At 43.5% G+C, this 22,130-nt stretch overlaps 1 protein-coding gene across 4 annotated transcripts in view; it reads right to left on the bottom strand.

Moving 5' to 3' along the window:
* Positions 1-22,130, bottom strand: part of RNF170 (ring finger protein 170) — a 117,938-nt gene that overhangs the window by 60,695 nt on the left and 35,113 nt on the right. The window lies entirely within an intron of this gene.

Raw genomic sequence — 22,130 nt, 5'->3', positions numbered from 1 at the left:
AGGAATACCCGACTTCAAAGCTGGCTTCACATGGATCTCAAAATTTATGAAAAGGAACGGACTATCAGTTCGAATGAGAACAACTGTTGGCCAGCGACTTCCGGATGACTGGCAGCAAAAATTGATTGATTTCCGTGACTTTGTCGCCAAAGAAATATCTGAACTTGGCATCACTGCAAAGGACGTCATCAACATGGATGAAATTCCAATGGCATTCGACATTCCAGCGACAAGAACCGTAGCCCCCACAGGTACTAAATCTGTTGCCATCACCACAACTGGGCATGAAAGAACGTGTTTTACAGTAGTTCTTGGTTGCTCAGCTAGCGGGGTTAAGTTAAAGCCCATGCTCATTTTCAAAAGGGTCACTATGCCCCGTGAAAAGCTGCCCACCAGTGTGGTTGTGCACTGCAACAAGAAGGGATGGATGGACTGCGATGTAATGAGATTGTGGGTAGATAAATGCTTTAGGGCAAGACAGGGTGGATTCTTTGCAAAAAAATCCTTGTTAATTTTTGATGCCATGGCTGCCCACAAAGAAAAAAATGTTCAGGCCTACATTAATTCTACTCGTGCCCACATCGCTGTGATACCTGGAGGCCTGACGTGTAAGCTGCAGCCACTTGACATCGCAGTGAATCATCCATTCAAGACTTTTGTTAGAAAGGAGTGGGAGCAGTGGATGCAGAGCGGCACGCACGAGTACACACCTGCGGGGTGGCTGAAGCGGGCAACTTTCACAGAAGTCTGCAAGTGGGTGGCTTCAGCATGGGACAAAATAACACCAGATACCATTCAAAACGGATTTAGAAAAGCGGGCATTATTTATGAAACCAATGACACTACGGCTACTACCAGTGCAGCGGAAGGAGGCAACAACACGGATATCAGCGATGATGACGACGACGATGACGATATCACTTCAGAAATAAACAAGGATCGTCTGCAGGCTGTGCTCACTTTATTTAATGATGATGACGACAATTCAGATTTTGATGGATTCAAGGATTCAGATGACTGTGATGATGATGACTGAATAAACCTGTAAACTTTGTTTATTTACCGTACAACTTTACCGTAACTATGGTAACTGTATTTAGATTATTTTGTCCTCGATACTTCGTTTGATCTACCTGTTAATGTTATAGTTTATAAGAATGAACATGTGATTTCTGTTCTTGTTGCTGAATTCATACTCACTAACTCTAGATTAAAAGTTATACGGTTGTTTATAAGAATGAACAGTTTTTCTTTTGACGTTTTTGGTTGGAGGGTGTGTGAATGGTGCGTGAGTTCTCCTATGTCCATTTTTGTTCCCATTATAAAAAACACTGATAAGTTCCCAGAAAAAGATACATTAAAATAAGAAGTGAAAACAAAGGCCCCTACAGATGAGAACATAAGAATAGCCTAACTGGGTCAGTCCAATGGTCCATCATGCCCAGTAGCCCATTCTCATGGTAGCCAATCCAGGTCACTAAATACCTGGTCAAAACCCAAAGAATAACAACATTCCATGCTACCAATCCAGGGCAAGCAGACGCTTCCCCCATGTCTTAATAACAGACTATGGACTTTTCCTCCAGGAATTTGTCCAAACCTTTTTAAAACCAGCAATGCTATCTGCTTTTACCATAACATAAATCTTTCATTCCAAACAGAGACCTTGCTAGATGTCAAATACAGAAAGAACAAGGTACCGTAACTTCACAAGGACTTAGCTGTGCAGGAATACCTATACTTATATACCTATACCATATACCTAGTGCAAAAATGTGCAAAGGTCTGTTTTTTTCTTTCCATCACTACATAACCTATGGTAATGCCACACAAGCAGCGCTGTTACAAATATATTCTGAAGGTCAATGCTAAGGTTAACAAAGATTCCTTCCTTGGACCACAAGGAGATACTGACAAACCACTGAAAGAGATCCCAGGAACAATACCCAAAGACCCACTCAGTGTGTGAACCAGTTGAGTGGAGTGGACTAGGGTAACTGGGGGGTGGAAATGGACCCGGAGTTTTCTCAGCAGAATTTCCCAGACCACCTCTTCCTCTCAACACATTGACACGCTAGTGGGTTTATTTTATAGCTTTTTCACCTCCTCCAGTCTGCCTGTCCCCCTTGAAGGTCTGCCTGTCCCCCCTTGAAGGTCTGCCTGTCCCCCCTTGAAAGTCTGCCTGTCCCCCTTGAAGTCCTGTCCCCCCTTGAAGGTCTGCCTGTCCTCCTTGAAGGTCTGCCTGTCCCCCTTGAAGCCCTGTCCCCCCTTGAAGGTCTGCCTGTCCCCCTTGAAGTCCTGTCCCCCCTTGAAGGTCTGCCTGTCCCCCTTGAAGGTCTGCCTGTCCCCCTTGAAGGTCTGCCTGTCCCCCTTGAAGTCCTGTCCCCCCTTGAAGTCCTGTCCCCCCTTGAAGGTCTGCCTGTCCCCCTTGAAGTCCTGTCCCCCCTTGAAGGTCTGCCTGTCCCCCCTTGAAGGTCTGCCTGTCCCCCCTTGAAGGTCTGCCTGTCCCCCCTTGAAGGTCTGCCTGTCCCCCCTTGAAGGTCTGCCTGTCCCCCTTGAAGTCCTGTCCCCCCTTGAAGGTCTGCCTGTCCCCCCTTGAAGTCCTGTCCCCCCTTGAAGGTCTGCCTGTCCCCCCTTGAAGTCCTGTCTGTCCCCCCTTGAAGGTCTGCCTGTCCCCCCTTGAAGGTCTGCCTGTCCCCCCTTGAAGGTCTGCCTGTCCCCCCTTGAAGGTCTGCCTGTCCCCCTTTAAGTCCTGTCCCCCCTTGAAGGTCTGCCTGTCCCCCCTTGAAGGTCTGCCTGTCCCCCCTTGAAGGTCTGCCTGTCCCCCCTTGAAGGTCTGCCTGTCCCCCTTGAAGTCCTGTCCCCCCTTGAAGGTCTGCCTGTCCCCCTTGAAGGTCTGCCTGTCCTCCTTGAAGGTCTGCCTGTCCCCCCTTGAAGGTCTGCCTGTCCCCCCTTGAAGGTCTGCCTGTCCCCCTTGAAGTCCTGTCCCCCCTTGAAGGTCTGCCTGTCCCCCTTGAAGGTCTGCCTGTCCCCCTTGAAGTCCTGTCCCCCCTTGAAGGTCTGCCTGTCCCCCCTTGAAGGTCTGCCTGTCCCCCCTTGAAGGTCTGCCTGTCCCCCTTGAAGTCCTGTCCCCCCTTGAAGGTCTGCCTGTCCCCCTTGAAGGTCTGCCTGTCCCCTTTGAAGTCCTGTCCCCCCTTGAAGGTCTGCCTGTCCCCCCTTGAAGGTCTGCCTGTCCCCCTTGAAGGTCTGCCTGTCCCCCTTGAAGGTCTGCCTGTCCCCCTTGAAGTCCTGTCCCCCCTTGAAGGTCTGCCTGTCCCCCCCCTGAAGTCCTGTCCCCCCTTGAAGGTCTGCCTGTCCCCCCTTGAAGGTTTGCCTGTCCCCCCTTGAAGGTCTGCCTGTCCCCCCTTGAAGGTCTGCCTGTCCCCCTTGAAGGTCTGCCTGTCCCCCTTGAAGTCCTGTCCCCCCTTGAAGGTCTGCCTGTCCCCCCTTGAAGGTCTGCCTGTCCCCCCTTGAAGGTCTGCCTGTCCCCCCTTGAAGGTCTGCCTGTCCCCCCTTGAAGGTCTGCCTGTCCCCCCTTGAAGGTCTGCCTGTCCCCCCTTGAAGGTCTGCCTGTCCCCCCTTGAAGGTCTGCCTGTCCCCCCTTGAAGGTCTGCCTGTCCCCCTTGAAGGTCTGCCTGTCCCCCCTTGAAGGTCTGCCTGTCCCCCCTTGAAGGTCTGCCTGTCCCCCCTTGAAGGTCTGCCTGTCCCCCCTTGAAGGTCTGCCTGTCCCCCCTTGAAGGTCTGCCTGTCCCCCCTTGAAGGTCTGCCTGTCCCCCCTTGAAGGTCTGCCTGTCCCCCTTTGAAGGTCTGCCTGTCCCCCTTGAGGTCTGCCTGTCCCCCCTTGAAGGTCTGCCTGTCCCCCCTTGAAGGTCTGCCTGTCCCCCCTTGAAGGTCTGCCTGTCCCCCCTTGAAGGTCTGCCTGTCCCCCCTTGAAGGTCTGCCTGTCCCCCCTTGAAGGTCTGCCTGTCCCCCCTTGAAGTCCTGTCCCCCTTTAACCCCTTTAAGGTCTGCCTGTCCCCCTTTAAGGTCTGCCTGTCCCCCCTTGAAGTCCTGTCCCCCCTTTAAGTCCTGTCCCCCTTTAAGTCCTGTCCCCATCCTGAAAGCCTGATGCCCCCCCCCCCGATTCATCACCCGGAAGGACCGCTCGCACCCCCACCCGAAGGACCGCTCGCACCCCCACAGCCTCCCCCCCTCCCCCATGGAGAAGCTGTCTACCTTGTTTCCGGATGCCAGCGAGCCCAGCTGTTTCCTCTGCCGGCGGTCCCGCCCCTTCTCTGAGCCCTGCTGCGCTGCTTTCTCTTCCGGCGGTCCCGCCCTTTCTCTGACATCAGAGAAAGGGCGGGACCGCCGGAAGAGGAAGCAGCGCAGCACAGGGCTCTGAGAAGGGGCAGGACCGCCGGAAGAGGAAGCAGCTGGGCTGGCATCCGGAAACAAGGTAGACAGCTTCTCCATGGGGGAGGGGTGGAGGCTGTGGGGGTGCGAGTGGTCCTTCGGGGTGGGAGTGCGAGCGCTCCTTCCGGTTGATGAATCGGGCGTCGGGGGGGGGGGGGGAACTATGTAAAAAAATTTTTATACAACGCACTCAAGCGTATAACACGCAAGGGTATGCGCGGTTCGTAAAAACCACGTATAACGCGCGCGTTATATGCAACAAAATACGGTAGATGGGACTAGGGACGAATTTGCCATACAGATGAAGAATGTCACAGATAAAGCTGAAAAATTACAAGACTTAACAACTGAAAAAGTAATTCTTAATCGTAAGATTGAACAGCTTGAAAATTATAATCATAGACTGAATTTGAGATTAAATTTTCCTAAGTCTCTGAGTGTGTCTCCTGTTGAGTTGCTTAGGAAATATTTGTTTGAAAATTTGGGCTTTTCTTCTGAAAATATACCTCTTATAAATCGTATCTACTATCTATCGACGAAAAAATAAATGGGAGCCGCCCCAGAGACTCTGCAAATGAATTTAAATCAATCACCATTAAACATCACGGATGTATTGGAATCAACTTATTACAAAAAATTCTGAAAGAGCAAGGTGTCCTTTGTATTCGAGCAGGATGTTAGCAATATTTTTAGGTTGTTTTTTCGTAATTCTCAAAAGTTGTATTATGGGAAAAAATTTGGATATTTCCAGATGTGACTAAACAAACTCAAGACTGTAGGAAATTATTTCTAGTATTGAAATCAGATGTAATTTCTTTGGGAGGTTTTTTCCTACTATCCTTATACGTGTTTGGTAAAATATTTAGGCATAAAATATGTTTTCTTCATCCCAGAATAGCTCAAAGCATTTGTAGATATGAAGAGTCTGGTAACCTGAACTGTTTATTGTCACAGAACAGATATCTTAAGAATGCGGGATATTCTGTTAAACCTTTTCTGATTAATTTTATTTTGAATTGATAATCTCCTTGATTTTCCTGGAAACCCCCCCCTTTTGCTTATTTGTTATGGTCTAAGGAAGATAAAATTTTAAATTCTTTTAGAAGTGATAATTTTCCTTAGAATATTTGTTTTCTGTATTTCTGTAACAAGAGTTGTTCTTGTAAAAATTTCAAAATTATATAAATAAAATAATAATAAAAAAAGAATAACCACGATAGTACTTGGAGTTGGAAGGACTGCCAAGTTTATTGCTGGAGGAGTTGAGGAGAAAGCATAAGACTTCTAGTGCTGCCCCAGAAACAAGATTACAGTTGTGTTATAGAAACCTGTTTTTCATTTGTGGACAATGCGATGAAATCTTCCGCCCAATGTGTGGTGAATTATTTTTTTTTTTAAAAAGAGATGGTTAACAAGACTAAGAATGTTATAATGCCTCTGTATCGCTTCATGGTGCAACCTCACCTAGAATATTGCGTTCAATTCTGGTCTCCTTAGCTCAAGAAAGATATAGCGGCACTAGAAAAGGTTCCAAGAAGAGCGACCAAAAAGATAGAGGGGATGGAACTCCTCTCGTATGAGGAAAGACTAAATCGGTTAAGGCTCTTCAGCTTGGAAAAATCCTGAGTGGAGTAGAACGGGTACAAGAGAAAAGGAAACCGACATGGTTCTCTAAACTAGTTGTGGAGAAAATAAAGGCAAAAGAGGTGGCGTTCCTGAAATATAAAAAACCCCAAGTAGAAGAGTACAGAAAGGACTACCAGACGAAACTGAAAGAAGCCAAGAGGAAGATACATCTGGTGAAAGCACAGGCGGAAGAGCAAATGACTAAAAATGTGAGACACAAAACTTTTTTCAGCTGTATCAGTGAAAAGAGGAAGATGAATAATGGAATTGCTAAACTAAAACATGCTAGGAATCAATACATAGAGAGTGATGAAGAAAAAGCAAACATGTTAAACAAATACTTCTGCTGTGTTCATGGAAGAAAAACTTGGAGAAGGACCGAGATTGTCTGGCAAAGTTACACTAGAAAATGGAGCAGATTCTGCGCCGTTCACGGAGGAAAGTGTTTATGAACAACTTGAAAAACTGAAAGTCAACAAAGCGATAGGACCGGACGGGATCCATCCCGGAATACGGAGGAACTCAGAGAGGTTCTGGCAGGTCCTATTGTTCAACAAATCTCTGGAGACGGGAGTGGTTCCTGGGGACTGGAGAAGAGCGGTGGTCCCTATTCATAAAAGTAGTCACAGGGATGAAGCAAGAAACTACAGGCCAGTAAGCCTCACTTCGGTTGTTGGAAAAATAATGGAAGTGTTGCTGAAAGTAAGAATAGTTAACTTCCTAGAATCTAATGGGTTACAGGATCTGAGGCAACATGGCTTTACTAAAGGTAAATTGTGCCAAACGAACCTGATTTAATTTTTTGATTGGATGATCGGAGAACTGGATCGTGGACATATGCTAGATGTAATTTACTTAGATTTCAGCAAAGCCTTTGGAGCCTCATAGGAGGCTTTTGAACAAACTTGAAGGGCTGGAGTCAGGACCCAAAGTGGAGAACTGGATTAGAAACTGGACAGACACCAGAGGGTAATGGTTAATGGAAGTCACTCGGAGGAAGGAAAGGTGAGTAGTGGAGTCCCTCAGGTTTCGGTGCTGGGGCCGATCCTGTTCAATATGTTTGTGAGTGACATTGCCGAAGGTTTAGAAGGAAAAGCTTACCTTTTTGTGGATGATACCAAGATTTGTAACAGAGCAGACACTGAGGAGGGAGTAGAAAACATGAAAAATGATCTACAAAAGTTAGAGGAATGGTCTAATATCTGGCAACTAAAATTCAATGCAAAGAAATGCAGAGTAATGCATTTGGGGATTAATAATCGGAAGGAGCTGTATAAGCTAGGAGGTGAGAGGTTAATATGCACGGATGGGGAAAGGGACCTTGGGGCGATAGTGTCCGAAGATCTAAAGGCGAAAAAACAGTTTTTGACAAGGCGGTGGCTACTGACAGAAAGATGCTGGGCTGTATAAAGAGAGAGGTATAAACAGTAGAAGAACAAAGATTTTGATGTCCCTATACAGGTCGTTGGTGAGACCCCACTTGCAGTACTGTGTTCAGTTTTGGAGATCGTATCTGATGAAGGACACAAAAAGGCTTGAAGCAATCCAGAGGAGGGCAATGAAAATGATAGGTTTGCGCCAAAAGACATATGAGGAGAGACTGGAAGCCCTGAATATGTATACCTTAGAGCAGTGGTCTCAAACTCGTGGCCCGCCAGGTACTATTTTGAGGCCCTCGGCATGTTTATCATAATCACAAAAGTAAAATAAAACAGTTTCTTGATCATATGTCTCTTTAGCTATAAATTAAAATATTATTATTAAGACTTAGCCATAAGGAAAGATTTATAAACTATAAAGAGTTTTACCTCATGCAAAATTTTAATAAGACGTTAACTATTTTTTTTCTGAGGCCCTCCAAGTACCTACAAATCCAAAATGTGGCCCTGCAAAGGGTTTGAGTTTGAGACCACTGCCTTAGAGGAAAGGAGGGACAGGAGAGATATGATTCAGACGTTCAAATACTTGAAAGGTATTAACATAGAACAAAATCTTTTCCAGAGAAAGGACAATGGTAAAACCAGAGGATATAATTTGAGGTTGAGGGGTGGGAGACTCAGGAGCAATGTAAGGAAATTCTTCTTTACGGAGAGGGTGGTGGATGCCTGAAATGCACTCCCGAGAGAAGTGGTGGAGAGGAAAATGGTGACAAGTTCAAAAAAGCTTGGGATGAACACAGAGGATCTAGAATCAGAAAATAATAGTAAATATTGAAGAACTAAGGCCAGTACTGTGCAGACTTGCACGGTCTGTGTCTGTATATGGCCGTTTGGGGGACGATGGGCTGGGGAGGGCTTAAATGGCTGGGAGGGTGTAGATGGACTGGAGTGAGCTTTGACGGAGACTTCAGTAGTTGGAACCTAAGAACAGTACTAGGCAGAGCTTTAGATTCTTGTCCAGAAATAGCTAAGGAGAAGAAAAAAAAAAAAAAAACCCCAACAAACTTTTAGATTGAATCAGGTTGGGCAGACTAGATGGACCATTTGGGTCTTTATCTGCTGTCATGTTACTATTTTTCACTCCATCAAAAGTTACAAAGACTAGGGGACTCTCGAAGTTACACAGAAATAAATACTTTTAAAACCAATAGGAAATATTCTTTTCACTCAGAGAATAGTTAAGCTCTGGAACACACTGCCAGAGGTTATGGTAAGAGCGGATAGCGTAGCTAGTTTTAAGAAGCATTTGGACAATTTCCTGGAGGAAAAGTCCATAGTCCATTATTGAGAAAGACATGGGGCATGCAACTGCTTTTTATTGTAGCTATTTAAAGAAATTGATATAATATAGAGCACTGAGCACTTTTGGAGAATTGATTAATTAAAATTAATGGGTCTAATGAGAAAGCCAATGCCACAAATGTTTTTAGCCATTGAAAACACTTGGCTAATAACTGGCACTTTTGAAGACCTTAGAAAAAATATAAAAAATGAATATATGATATTGGCTGGTGTTTGAAGGGATGCCCTGTATCAGTAGCATGGAATGTTGCTACTTTGAGTTTTGGCCAAGTACTACTGACCTGAATTGGCCACCTTGACAGGCTACTGGGCTTGATGGACCTTTGGTCTAACCCAATAAGGCTATTCTTATGTTCTTAAGTTAAATCAATGAGAGGAGGCAACACTGACTGACTATAAGGATGCTTGAGCTGTGAATGCTGCCTAAATCCCCTAAGGCCCAGCTAGCATTTATGATTATCTGCATTAGCTGAGAGTCAGTCTTACCATTTACTGTGGTTCACACATTGGTAACAGAAAAGTGTCAGAATTAAGGAACTTTGCTTAAATCAGGATTCTGTGTGGAAATCCCAGGGGAATGGAAGTAGAGGTGCTCGGTGGTGCATTGAGGGTGTTCAGGAACCTGGAGACTAAGCAGGTTAGGGTGCTCAATAAAGCAAGAGGAGTTATGCGAGCACTTTCTCAAGCTCAAACAAGAGATTGACTGCATTAAAGGGCACATTCCAAAATGAATGACAGCACAATGGGTGTACTTGGGGGCATTGGACAAGGACACGGAGGAAATGAAAGATTAAATGGGTTTCATTTTAAAAAAAAAACCCAAAACAAAACATGGGTACACTTCAAACAGTGAAAGCATTTTTGAAAAGCAAATTAGAAGACATTGGAAACAGGTTGAGGTGCAATAACTTACATATTAAAGGTATCCCAGAAGAGGCTTATGAAGACTGCGGAGCCACTGCTATGGCAATGTGTAAAGCACTGCTGAGTACAGATGATCCCGAAATGGACACAATAGAAATGCATTTGGACAAAGCTCATATCTCTAGGGCCAGCCAGAGGCAATCATAGGATGTCTGTATTCATGTCTCTTTGATTAAAGATTGCACTGCAGCTAAATTGCTATCTCGGCTCAAATTTAAATGGAAAGTTGCTATATCTGCGGATTTAGCTCAAACAGCACTTCTGAACTTCAGGAAAGCAATAAAAACTCACCTCTTCCTCTAACCTTCTATGAAATAGCTCCAGTCTAAATACCATTGTTTAAGCAACAAAATTAATCATCACCAATACTACCATGCCCTACCATACTCCATACCATATCATACCTAACACATATCAAGTGCAGTTATGTATTATCTTGCCTTGCTACATACTATCATTCACTGTCACTGCTGACTCTTCCACACTGACATTTCATGCTATACCATACCTAGCATATATCATTCAGTTACGTATTGTCCTACCAGGTCATGCATTGTCATGTTCCTGCCATGCTCTTGTATGTATACCCTGTTAAGTTTTATTATGTATGTAAATTTGTAACCCGTTCTGAGCTCTTCTGTGAGAACAGGATGAAAATCTAAATAAATAAATAAAGAGAAAGCAAACTTCTCTGTAAGCAAAATAGAAAATATCACTGGCACCTTCCATTTGCAGTATCATTTACTAAGGAAGGTGTGACTATGAGGGAAAAAGCTACAAAGGTGGTGATTGAAGATTGATGGGAGATGGTGTCCATGTAGGGATCGGAGATGGCTGTAGGATATACGAGATCTCTGCCAAGAGAGCATAAATGACAAAAAGTGCGGTTGGGAGCAAATTAGTAGTGCAAGAGGCTAAGCAGAATTCTGTTAAGGACTACAGAGGACAAGGAAAGACTTTGGATAGGCTTTGGTCAGTAACAATTCACATTTTTTTTTTTAACTTATTATTTATTGAAATTTTCAATATATTACAAGAAACTAACATTCTTGCTAAGGAAATACAGCTGGAATAAATGTTAAAACATCACATTTATAAACAGATATGAAAATAAAATTCTCGCTTCCTTAGACCTCAAAAAAAAGAAGGGGAGTAACGGCAGTTATTATTAAGAAGTTAAACACAAAGAAAAAAGAACTAATTAATGTAAGGCTATAACATACTCTGCATTATATTAAATTTCCGCTAAACAACAGCAATTTTCTTTAGCTCCAGAAATGATTTTAGCTGCTCTGGCTGAAAAAAAAATATTTAACCTGGGTAAATTTTACTACGCATTTACAAGGGTATGCCAGTAAAAAGGACGCCCCAAGTGCCTTGGTCTCCTGTCTCAAAGACAAAAATTGTTTCCTTTTTTCCTGGGTAACCTTAGTTACATCCAGGAACACCCATATCTTTTTACCATAAAACAGTTCTTTTGATAAATGAAAATAGAGTTTCATAAAGGAATCCAAGTCACTCTCAATGAAGAGTCAGAAATAGACTCTTTAAAATAGCTGATATGTTAACATCCAATTGCAGTGTATCTGGATTAATTCCCTCCATTGTTTCCCGAGCTCTAGTGGATTGTGGAAGATAATATATTTTATTTAATGGAGGAATATGGTCTGGTGAATATTTTAAAACTTCCCCCAAATATCTCTTGAACATCTCATATGCTGAAATTCCAGGTACTCTGGGGAAATTCAAAATTCTGGCATTAAGTCTGCGGTTAAAGTTCTCAGTGTTTTCTATTTTTCTTTGAAGCATAGTATTATCTTTAATCGCAGCTACTTTAAAGGCTTGTAAAGCTTGAACTTCTGATTGCACATTTACTATAGAGTTTTCCATTTCTGTGTTAGAATGTTCCAAGGCTCTTGAAATATTGTCGATTTTACCAGCCAAAGTTTTTACCTCCTCTGATGTCTTTGAAGCAGCCTCTGATGTTTTTAACTGCAGCTTTATCCAATTTCTGGAGCATTTGCCAAATTGCTGCTAAAGTCACCTCGTTGAAGGGGTTCCTCTCCCCAATGTTAATTCCCATCGGCAGAAGCTCATCTGCCCCGGCTGCTTCCTCTACCGGAATTCCAGGTGCATCCTCAGCAACACTGGTAGTTCCTGCCTCCAGGGCGTTTGAATCCGCCAGACAAGGAGGTGGTTCTGTTTGCGGTGGCGAAAGAGAGATTTCATGCCTTTGTGAGGTAAGGCCTTCTTTATCTTTCCCCATTGCGGGGCTAGTTCCGCCAGTCCCAATGTAGATACCGGGCAATAATCGCTTAATCGTCTGCTGTCTAATAGGTGGTTTTGGCGTCGAGGAAGAAGGCGCCTTAACCAAACCTTTCCTTTTGTGCGGTATAATTGCTCAAGGGGGGGAAAACCCGCTAACAGCCACGAGAGCTCGATCTCAAAGCTCGGTCAATGCCGCCATCTTGGCCACTCCCCCCTATTTTCCACATGTATGTTTTAATCTATCCACTCTAGCCAAATCCCATTCTGACATTGTCATCGCCATGTCTCCTGGTGCAGAGAAGGCATTTAACAAGGTCAAATGGGATTATTTTATGTATTTAAATGGTTCAGAGTGCCTGATATTTTCATTAACCCCTCCCCTCCCCCTCTTTTACGAAGCCACATAGGCTTCTTTTTATCACCGGCTGCAGCAGTATTAGCTCTGACACTCATAGGAATTCTATGAGCATCAGAGCTAATACTGCTGCACCCGTCGATAAAAAAAAAAAAAAAAAAAAAAAAAAAGCCTAACGTGGCTTCAGAAAAATGGGGGGGGGGGAGGAGGGTAAAAGAATTAACATCCTTTACTCTGAGCCTTCTGCTCATATATTGGCTAGTAATGCCTTGTCTACTTTGTTATTCCTCAAGAGAAACTAGGCAAGGGCTCGCAAAGTCAGAAAGGTACTCCCAGACACTGGCTGCAGTCCAACAATGAGAATGTGATGAGTAGGCCGGAAAAGAAGGAGCAAAAGGGTGAAGAGAGACAGGGAAGAGACCTGGGAAACTTGCCAATGCAGCCAAATCCATCGCTGGGACTGCGAAAACATACCAGCATAAGCACTGAGCTATTAACCAGCAAGCAGGGCTGTATGGGCTCGTAATAGTCAAGCAACAAATTGAAAATGGGAGCTACAGCGGCCTCCTATACGAAATCCCCCCTCCCCCCCTTTGTTTTGACTTTTGTGCGGTCTGAGCATGCATCGGGATCATTCTTCAGTGATCCATTTTAGGTATGCCTTCAATTTAATTAATTTTAATGAGGAGGCTTGGTGAATCGGTTGCCTGCAAAGACCCACAGATCGGTTCCCTAAGGTAAGTTTATTGAATCTAGGCCATAAACATTTGGCTATAGTACAAGTGGGCTGTGCAGTCCCAAGTACAATCAGTCTGACGAATAGTCAAGCAGAACTAAGAAACTAATATGAAAGTACAAATTATAACAGCAACAATACTCCCCACAGGAGTAACAGAGAAATACTGTTGGAAATTGAATAGGAGAAGGAACTTCAGAAACATCCCCACAGCTCGCCAGCTGAACCAAAAGGCCGCTGTTCTTTTAATCTCCCCTAACCTATCAAAAACACAAGATCCCATAGAAAAAAACGCTCTCTTCATACGAATCCTGACAAAAACACAAACAGGGCAGGGGCTGTGCCGGTCTGGTGAGACTAAAAGAAAGAAAATTAGTTTATTTAAAATTTGATTGGATCACTTTTAGAGAGTTTCAAAACGATGTACATTTTAAAATTAATAGGAAAACAGACAACTTAAAATAATATACAATTACATAGACATGACAGTTAAGAGGAGCAAGGGAAGAACTACAATTGTTATAGGAAAGTGGAGAAGGTTTTAACACAGGGTATGGATGTACATATAAGGAAAAGTTTCAAATGCTTTCCTAAGATATGAATGCATCTATAAACAGAAAGCTTTTTAGTTTACCTTTGAAGTTATCAAAATTTTTTCATCCCTCAAATATGTTGGCAGTGAAGTCCAGATTTGTAGTGCCATAACTGAGAAAATGGTGTTCCAACGGGTATTGACGACCCTCAAAGATGGCACTGAAAGAAGGATTTTGTTTTTGAAGGGGTGTATGGAATGAGTATTTTTCCTATAAATAGAAGGGCTTTAGAGATTTGGACTTTGAAAGTCAGTAGGGCTTCTGAACATCTTTGGCTTAAATCCTGCACGCATGCTGACTTCGTCCATTACAAATTCATGCTGACATCCTTCTAATGTACCCTCTTGCTTGCCAAACAGGACTACTACAACCGTTTAACTAACTCTTAGTGCCAACTCTTGCCGTCTCTTTGCCATGCTCAACTCTCTACTCAAAGTGCCCCCGCCTCCCATCTCCTCTTCAATCTCCCCCCAGACGATGTCAGAGGTCTTCTGCGACAAGATCCACCTTGAATTCTCAACAATGTTGCCTCCCCTGCCGCCCCTTCCGACTATCCACTTTGTTGACTTCCTTTCAACAACCCTTATGACCCTTTCTTCTTTTTCTGAAGTTACAGAAAAGAAACTGCTCACCTTCTCTCCTCCTTCAAACCCACCACCTGTTCCTCTGATCTGATTCCTACCTGCCTACTCGGATCCATTGCTCCCGCTGTCACATCCTCAACCTTTCGCTCTCCACTGCTACAGTTCCTGATGTCTTTAAACATGCTGTAGTTACGCCCCTCCTTAAAAAGCCCTCGCTAGACCCTACGTCCCCCTCCAACTACCGCCCTATCTCCCTCCTTCCCTTCCTATCCAAACGTGCTGTTCGCCGTTGCCTGGACTTTCTTTCTTCTCATAATATTCTTGACCCGCTTCAATCGGGCTTTCGCTCTCTCCATTCTACGTAAATTGCCCTTGCTAAAGTCTCTAATGACCTGTTCCTGGCCATTCTATCCTCATTCTTCTCGATCTGTCTGCTGCCTTTGACATTGTTGATCACTGCTTCCTTCTCAACACATTGTCCTCGCTGAGATTGAGGTTCTGCTCTCTCCTGGTTTTCTTCCTATCTATCTCGTCATACCTTCAGCGTATGTTACAGTGGATCCTCCTCCGCCTCCATCCTGGAAGGGGAGGGCACTTCATTGGGAGAGCCCAGCCACGGAACCGGAAGCAGTTCCATCTGCAGGTGAAGGAAAAGCCCAGTGCTTTTTAAGTTAGGAAAAGCCCAGTGCTTTCTAAGCTAGGAAAAAACAAACAAACAGATAATTGATGTTCCCTATACTATTTCCCTCCCCAGAATTTTCTATATCTCAAATCACACACACACAAAAAATCAAATTCTCAATAAACTTTATAGCAGATATTCCCAGAAAAAGGTTTCCAAAGCAGTTTACAAACTTTCCTTCACCAAAAGTCTCTCACAACAATCTGTCACAGAAAATTTCATTAACTTCTCCAGAAATCAGCACCACAGACTTAGTACACAGACTGAAAATTTCTCCAGGAATCGGGTTTCAAAAGCAGCTCACAACCTTGCTTCACCAATATTTCTCTCACAACAATATACAGGAATCTCACATAGGACCTCTCATAAAATCTTCTCCAAAAATCAGCTTTGTCACTCAGAGAATCTCTCAAAATACTTCCCAGAAGATTCTCACAGACTAGTTCTAGCATCAAATAATTTCACACATAAAACATTTCTTCACATCAGCCAGAAAGAAATGTTTTCACCCTTGGATAAATACCAGAATTTATATGTCAAACCTCAACTTCAACCAAAACCTCCAATTCCTATTCAAAATTCAATAAACCAGCTATAATTACCTTCTTACAAGGCACAGAAACCAAACTTCCTGCACAAAGATCCAAGTCACCCTCCCAACTGTCAAATATGACAGTTATAGTGTTCAGACAGCTGATGCTGATCTCTGCACTAGGACAGCAAACCTGTGCAGGAGATCAGCAACAGAATACCAAAATTGCACCAATACAAAAAAAAAATTAAAAAAAAAAAAATTACACAAACCAAACTTCTCAAAATATTAAAAAACCTACAGGTCTTACATTCCAGATTTTCTTTGCTTTAAAAACCCTTTAAAATCTTCTTTAAACCCTGTTTTACTCACTCAGGTAACTTTTAAACTTTTAACCCTGGTTACAATAAGTTCAGTATAAAATCATAACTATTCAAGGCTTATGCGGATGGAATATGAGTTTGCAAGGCAGGGACAGGGACTGAGTTCGCAGGGACGGGGCAGGGATGGGGACTGAGTTTGCGGGAACAGTGATAAATTTTTTCCCTGTGTCATTCTCTATCTAGAGGCACTCTGGGATCTTGTGGCTTATTTTGGTGAAGCTATAAATCCCCATGTTCATTATATAGAAGGGAAACTGATTGAGAATACAAGAGACTTGAAAGAAATAAAAACGGAATTGATTGGCTCTAAATCCAGCATTCAGAAAGTTGAACAAGACCTAATTTCCTTCAAACAGATCCAAGAGACTTTAATTAAAGACAATATAAATCTTAGGAGGAAAGTTGAAACTTTAGAGAATACTGCACAGAGCAATAACCTAAGGTTGATTAATTTTCCTAGGGTCACTATAGTGACTCCTAGAGAAATGATTAAGATATTTTCATCAAGTCTTGGGAGCCTTGGAGGAACTTTTACCTCCATTCTCTCAGGCTTATTACCTACCTTCTAGTAATCAAGTTCAACATCAAAGGTCTAGTAATCAAGAAGTAATGGATGTCTCAGCTCTTCTTGAGACATCAGATAACAAAATCTCAACTCCAGCAACATTAATAATATCTGTAGCTCTTCAACCAGATAAGGCATGGATTCTGAGTCTATTCTTTAAGAATAGGCAGAAAGAATTTCTTGGCTATATAATACAGATGTTTCCCAATTTATCACGCGAAACGCAGAAGCGTAGGTGTGATTTTCTTCTACTCAAGCCAGGGGTCTTAACTTTTTACCTGCGACATCCCTGCAAGTGTATTGTGTATCACCAATCAAATAAATATGTCTTTTTTGAACCGTTTCAATTACCTTCTTGTCACTCTCCCAGTTGGATAAAGAAAAATCTTAAGCTCATTAGATTGTTATACATTTTGCTCTCAGCTTCAAGTCTTGATTCCATATTGTATTTTCTTGCCAAGTGTTTAAATCTTGGATCCAACTTGAGGACTTGAGTAAAATTAAACCTGTGTAGTTGATTTCGTTTGTTAAACTGCCAATTTTATTGGAATGTTGGAGAATGTCCTAGATTTAATTTCTTTCTGTACAAGTTATAATGTTTGATATTTAAGTTGAAAGTTATAAATAAATTAATAAAAAAGGTTTGGATAACTTCCTAAAAAAGAAGTCCATTATTGAAATGGCTTGGAGAAATCCACTGCTTATTCCTAAGATAAGCAGCCTAAAATCTGTTTTACTTCTTGGGACCTGGGTTTGCCACTGTTGGAAACAGGATACTCGGTTTGATGGACCTTCAGTCTGTCTCAGTATAGCAATCTTATGTTCTTAGGGTTGCAATGGGAAGAAAGGGATTGGCAGATGTTTATCATTTTAAGATGCCAATATCTTCTAACCTTGTTGAAGTGGGATATAAAATATTGTACTGAACATATTTAATCCTCCTGAGATTGAATAAGATGGGTAAACATTGAGATCCTGTCTGTTGGCAAAATGAGATCCTTCCTGAGGAAAAGTAGGCAATTTTGCACAAATATGATAGGAATATGCTGCTATACAAGATTACTGGAAGCAACTATTGGTCTTTTTTTTTTTTTTCAAATTCTTTATTTTTCATCTTACAACAAGTACACAATATTACATCATTTAAAACTTGAATTTCTTTCTATTGTCATCGTAAGTACATAAATTTATTCCCTCCTCACCCACCCTTCCTACAAAAATTTCAATCAAAAATATCATAAATATTGTATTCTTATCTATTGATTAAACTTTCAATAGAACTTTATACCATCCCCCCTCCCTCCATGTATAAATATATTGTCAGTGGAAAATGATGTCTAATCATTACAATAATTTGTCAATACTCTGACTTCTTAAGGTAGGAAATGGCTTTGGAACCTGAACTTTCATTGCTGGTGCTAGGTAAACTGATTTGAGCTAAAGGGAGAAAGCAGGAATATTCATTTGGATATGTTTAATTGCGGTGAAGCTGTACGTGGTAAAATAGTAGAAGCAACAAATATTACCATCTGTGGAACAGGTGTGCAAGAAAATGGATGTAATATATTGTAAGAATGAAATAACAGCCTATAACCCCTCCCCCCCAGCAATTAAAACGATTTCAGATGAACTGGAACAGATGGGTGAGCTGGAGAAAAAGGGCACTTTGAATTAAGTGAAGAACAAAGAGCCAAGGATACAGGAGAAGTCAAATAAACATCAAGACTTGGGTATACAGTATGTACAAAACAGGAGAATGAGAGCTAAAACCTTGATGCTGGGAATGTTATATAGCAGAGTTTGCACTCACGCTACAGTCCATGATTCTCATCTTATTTTTTTTTATAAGCCGCTATTGTTACACTTTCAATATAGGAAGAGACAGTGAAATATGGACTCCTGAGGAAGGTAATATTTGCTGAAACACAGACCATGTTGGGTCCTGGTATTTCAAGAACTGTAATAAATATATATATTTTTTAATACATTTTTCCTGTTTAATCCTTTTTTTAAGATTCTTTATTCATTTTTAAAACTTTAATCCTTATACATTATAGTTCCCACTTTTTTTTGTTGTGGCTTTTTTGTGGGTACTGTTTGCACCTCTTTCTTTTTTTGGTATACCATGATTAATCACATGTTTTGTTCAGGAGGGTAGGCTTTCCATAGTAATAAATGACATGTTACTTGCCAAGAAGAGAAAAAATATAAATGGCTTTGTGGAAACCATTTTTGTTTAAACATAGAAACATGATGGCAGATAAATGCCAAATAGCCCATATCTCTTCCTCTCTCTAAGATTCTTGGGTGACGGGACTAAAGCACGCCGATCGTACACAGACAAATGAGCAGAGATAAATGCATGCTGGACTTCAGTGCACCGGATTAAAAGTTAAATTTAAAGCGCTCCGAAGGGGGGTGGGTTCCCCCCACTTGGTTTCCCCCAAACCCCCCCTCGGAGTGCTTTAAATTTAACTTTTAATCCGGCGCGCTGACGTCCTGTGCACATTTGTCTCAGCTCATTTGTCCACGCGCTTTCATCTATGAATCCTCTAAAACAGTGTTTTTCAACCTTTTTTGAGCAAAGGCACACTTGTTTCATGAAAAAAATCACGAGGCACACCACCATTAGAAAATGTTAAAAAATTTAACTCTGTGCCTATATTGACTATATATAAAGTAATTCACTTGAGTGCCACCGCCGCCATCGGGAACAGGCCGGCGCCAAGTTCTCCCTGCTTCTCTTCCCCGCGGGGCCGACCAACTCTCGCCACCCGTCGTCAATTCTAACGTCGGAGAGGACGTTCTAGGCCAGCCAGGCAGCGATTGGCTGGCCCAGAACGTCCTCTCCGACGTCAGAATTGACGCGAGTGGAGAGAGTTGGCCGGCCCCACAGGGAAAAGCAGGGAGAACTTGGCGCCGGCCTGTTCCCGATGGCGGCGGTGGCACTCAAGTGGCTAAAGAGCCGCAGTTTGCCGGCCTAGGGACAACACTGGAGGGTGGCCAGCTGTGCACCCCCTTGGAACGTAAACCCGGGGTGGGGCAGACCGCCCCCCCCCCCTGGTATGCCACTATCTGTACCTCACTCCCTCCCTATGACCAAAAATTCTCCTTTCTTCTATTCCCCGTGTACACAACCATCTCTTTCCCTCCCTTCCTCTCTCCAAAGTCCATGCCTTCTGTGTCCAAACACTCATTCCCTCCCCCACCTCAGCATCTCTTTCCCTCCCTTCCTCTCACCCAAGTCCATGCCTTCTGTGTCCAAAAACCCATTCCCTCCCCCACCTCAGCATCTCTTTCTCTCCCTTCCTCTCTCCCAAGTTCATGCCTTGTGTCCAAAACGCACTCCCTCCCCCCTTTTGTGTTCCGTGTTTGCCTCCCAGCCCATCTTTGCAACTTTCTCAGCAAAACGAAGCTCAAGCCGCGAGGCTTGTCTTCTGCTTCCTGCCTGCCCTGCCGCGCACAAATAGCCAAACGGAAGTATTCTCCGACGTCAGCACTGACGTCGGAGGGCAGGCTTTGCTTAAGCCCTCCCTCCAACGTCAGCGCTGACATCGGGGAACGCTTGCGATCGGCTATATGTTAGCTGCAGGGCAGGCAGGAACAGAAGACGAGCCTCGCGGCTCGAGATGTATTGAACTCCGCGGGTCCCCCGTCCAGCTCTCTCCTGTCCACGTGGGGCGGACCGCCCCTCTCCCTAGACTGTGGCCTAGGACCCTGGGGGAGCCCGGGCCCCCTGTCAGCTCCGGGCCCCTGAATGCAGGACTGGTGGTACTGCCCTGATGGTGGCCCTGACCGTACGGCACACCAGGCAACATCTCAGCGGTTGAAAAACACTGCTCTAAGAGATCCCACATGCCTATCCCATGCCTTCTTGAATTCAGACAAGAGTCTCTGTCTTCACCACCTCTTCCAGGAGACTGTTCCACGCATCTACCACCCCTTGCTGTAAAAATGTATTTCTTTAGATTACTCCTGAGCCTATCACCTCTTAAAATACAAGTAGTTGGTCAGGAGATGTGAGATAGTCATAAAAAGGGGAAAAAACAAAAGCACAAAGATGAACACTGTTGACCACTGTTAAAAAAATGATTTATGCTGTTAAGCTGCTAAAAAAGGCAGTTAAATCTAAAGCACATATTTTTTCTCTTCCTTTTATTATTTCTCCAGTGGCCATGGCTAGATATCTAATATAATAAAGCCCTAAGCACGCATGCGCACTCCCACCTGTGTGCTCCCGTTTTCCGTGCACTGTAGGGCACCGCAGGTAGGAGTGTGCATGCGCGAGAATCCCCCGCGGCAGCTGTCGGCGGCTGCAGGCCGCAGCGGAAGATGGCTGAAGCCTGGTTTCCCAAACGCAAGAAGACGCGTCTTGCTTCTGTAAGAGGAATAGCCATTTATAGCGGCAGCTGTCATAAAGCAAAGAAAGCGAACAGGATGTTGGGCATGAAAAAGAAGGGAATCACGAGTAGATCGGCGGATGTCATAATGCCGCTTTACAGAGCAATGGTCAGACCACACTTGGAATACTGTATCCAACACTGGTCTCCCTACATAAAGAAGGATATCGCCCTGCTGGAGAAGGTGCAGAGGCGAGCCACAAGGCTAGTAAAGGGTATGGAGAATCTGAATTACAAAGAACACCTTGGAAAACTGGGATTGTTCACCCTCGAGAAGAGAAGGCTGCAAGGGGATATGATAGAGACTTTTAAAATACTGAAAGGTTTTGACAAAATTGAGCAAGATACATCGGTATTCACATTGTCAAATGTGACTCGGACACGAGGTCATGGACTGAAACTGAGGGGCAAAAGGTCCAGGAAGTTCTTTTTCACACAGCGAGTGGTGGACACTTGGAATGCTCTCCCGGAGGAGGTTGTGACGGAAACCACCATTCTGGGATTCAAGGGCAAGTTGGATGCTCACCTTCTTGCAAATCACATTGCGGGTTATGGGTCTTCAACAGGCAACACCTAGCTTAGCCGCCACATGTGCGGGTTGCCGGACTAGATGGACCCAAGGTCTGATCCGGTGAAGGCATTTCTTATGTTCTTATGTACTATCACGTTTGCCTCTTAGGGGGGGTGGGAGAGGGGTAAGTCACCATTGGGGGTTTAAGAGGGTGTGGGGGGGTCATGTCTTTATCCCTACAGCAGTTTGGCCATTATCACAAATTAAAAGCCTGCCCTGAAACACTCTGACATGCCCCCTTGAGATTTAGATGAACTGCAGTTTTGCCCAAAAAACATCTGCCTGCCACTTTATGCCATTTTAGAAACTGAGCCCCATAATAACAACCAGTCCTTAGGATAAATAGTTAGGTTTTCCATTCTCAGACTAGCCATATTGCTCAATTATCTATAAGTGTAGTCTTCTAGAGAATATTGTAATCACATCATATGTCATATTGTATTAATAATTGGGAGGAGGGTAGGAGAAAATGATTGTTTTATGTATTATTTGTGTATTTAATAGTGCGTTTTATGCAGTATTTTATGTTCAATTAAATGTATTGCACTGTCAAAGTTTGGAAAAAGGTGAAATAGGGATGGTAAAAGGGGAAATGGGAGTCTGAATATGGGTAGGTAAAAGGAAAGGAGAGGGGTTACTGCTGGACAGGGGGAGCAGGGAAGCGGTACTACTGGAGAGGGGGGAGGTAAAAGGAAGGGAGAAGGGCTACTGCTGGACAGGGGGAGCAGGGAAGGAGTAC

Source organism: Geotrypetes seraphini, chromosome 1, assembly GCF_902459505.1.
Source record: "Geotrypetes seraphini chromosome 1, aGeoSer1.1, whole genome shotgun sequence".
NCBI classification, from domain to species: Eukaryota; Metazoa; Chordata; class Amphibia; order Gymnophiona; family Dermophiidae; genus Geotrypetes; species Geotrypetes seraphini.
The sequence above is the reverse complement of the archived record's forward strand: the minus strand, read 5'-3'. Positions and strand labels throughout refer to the sequence as shown.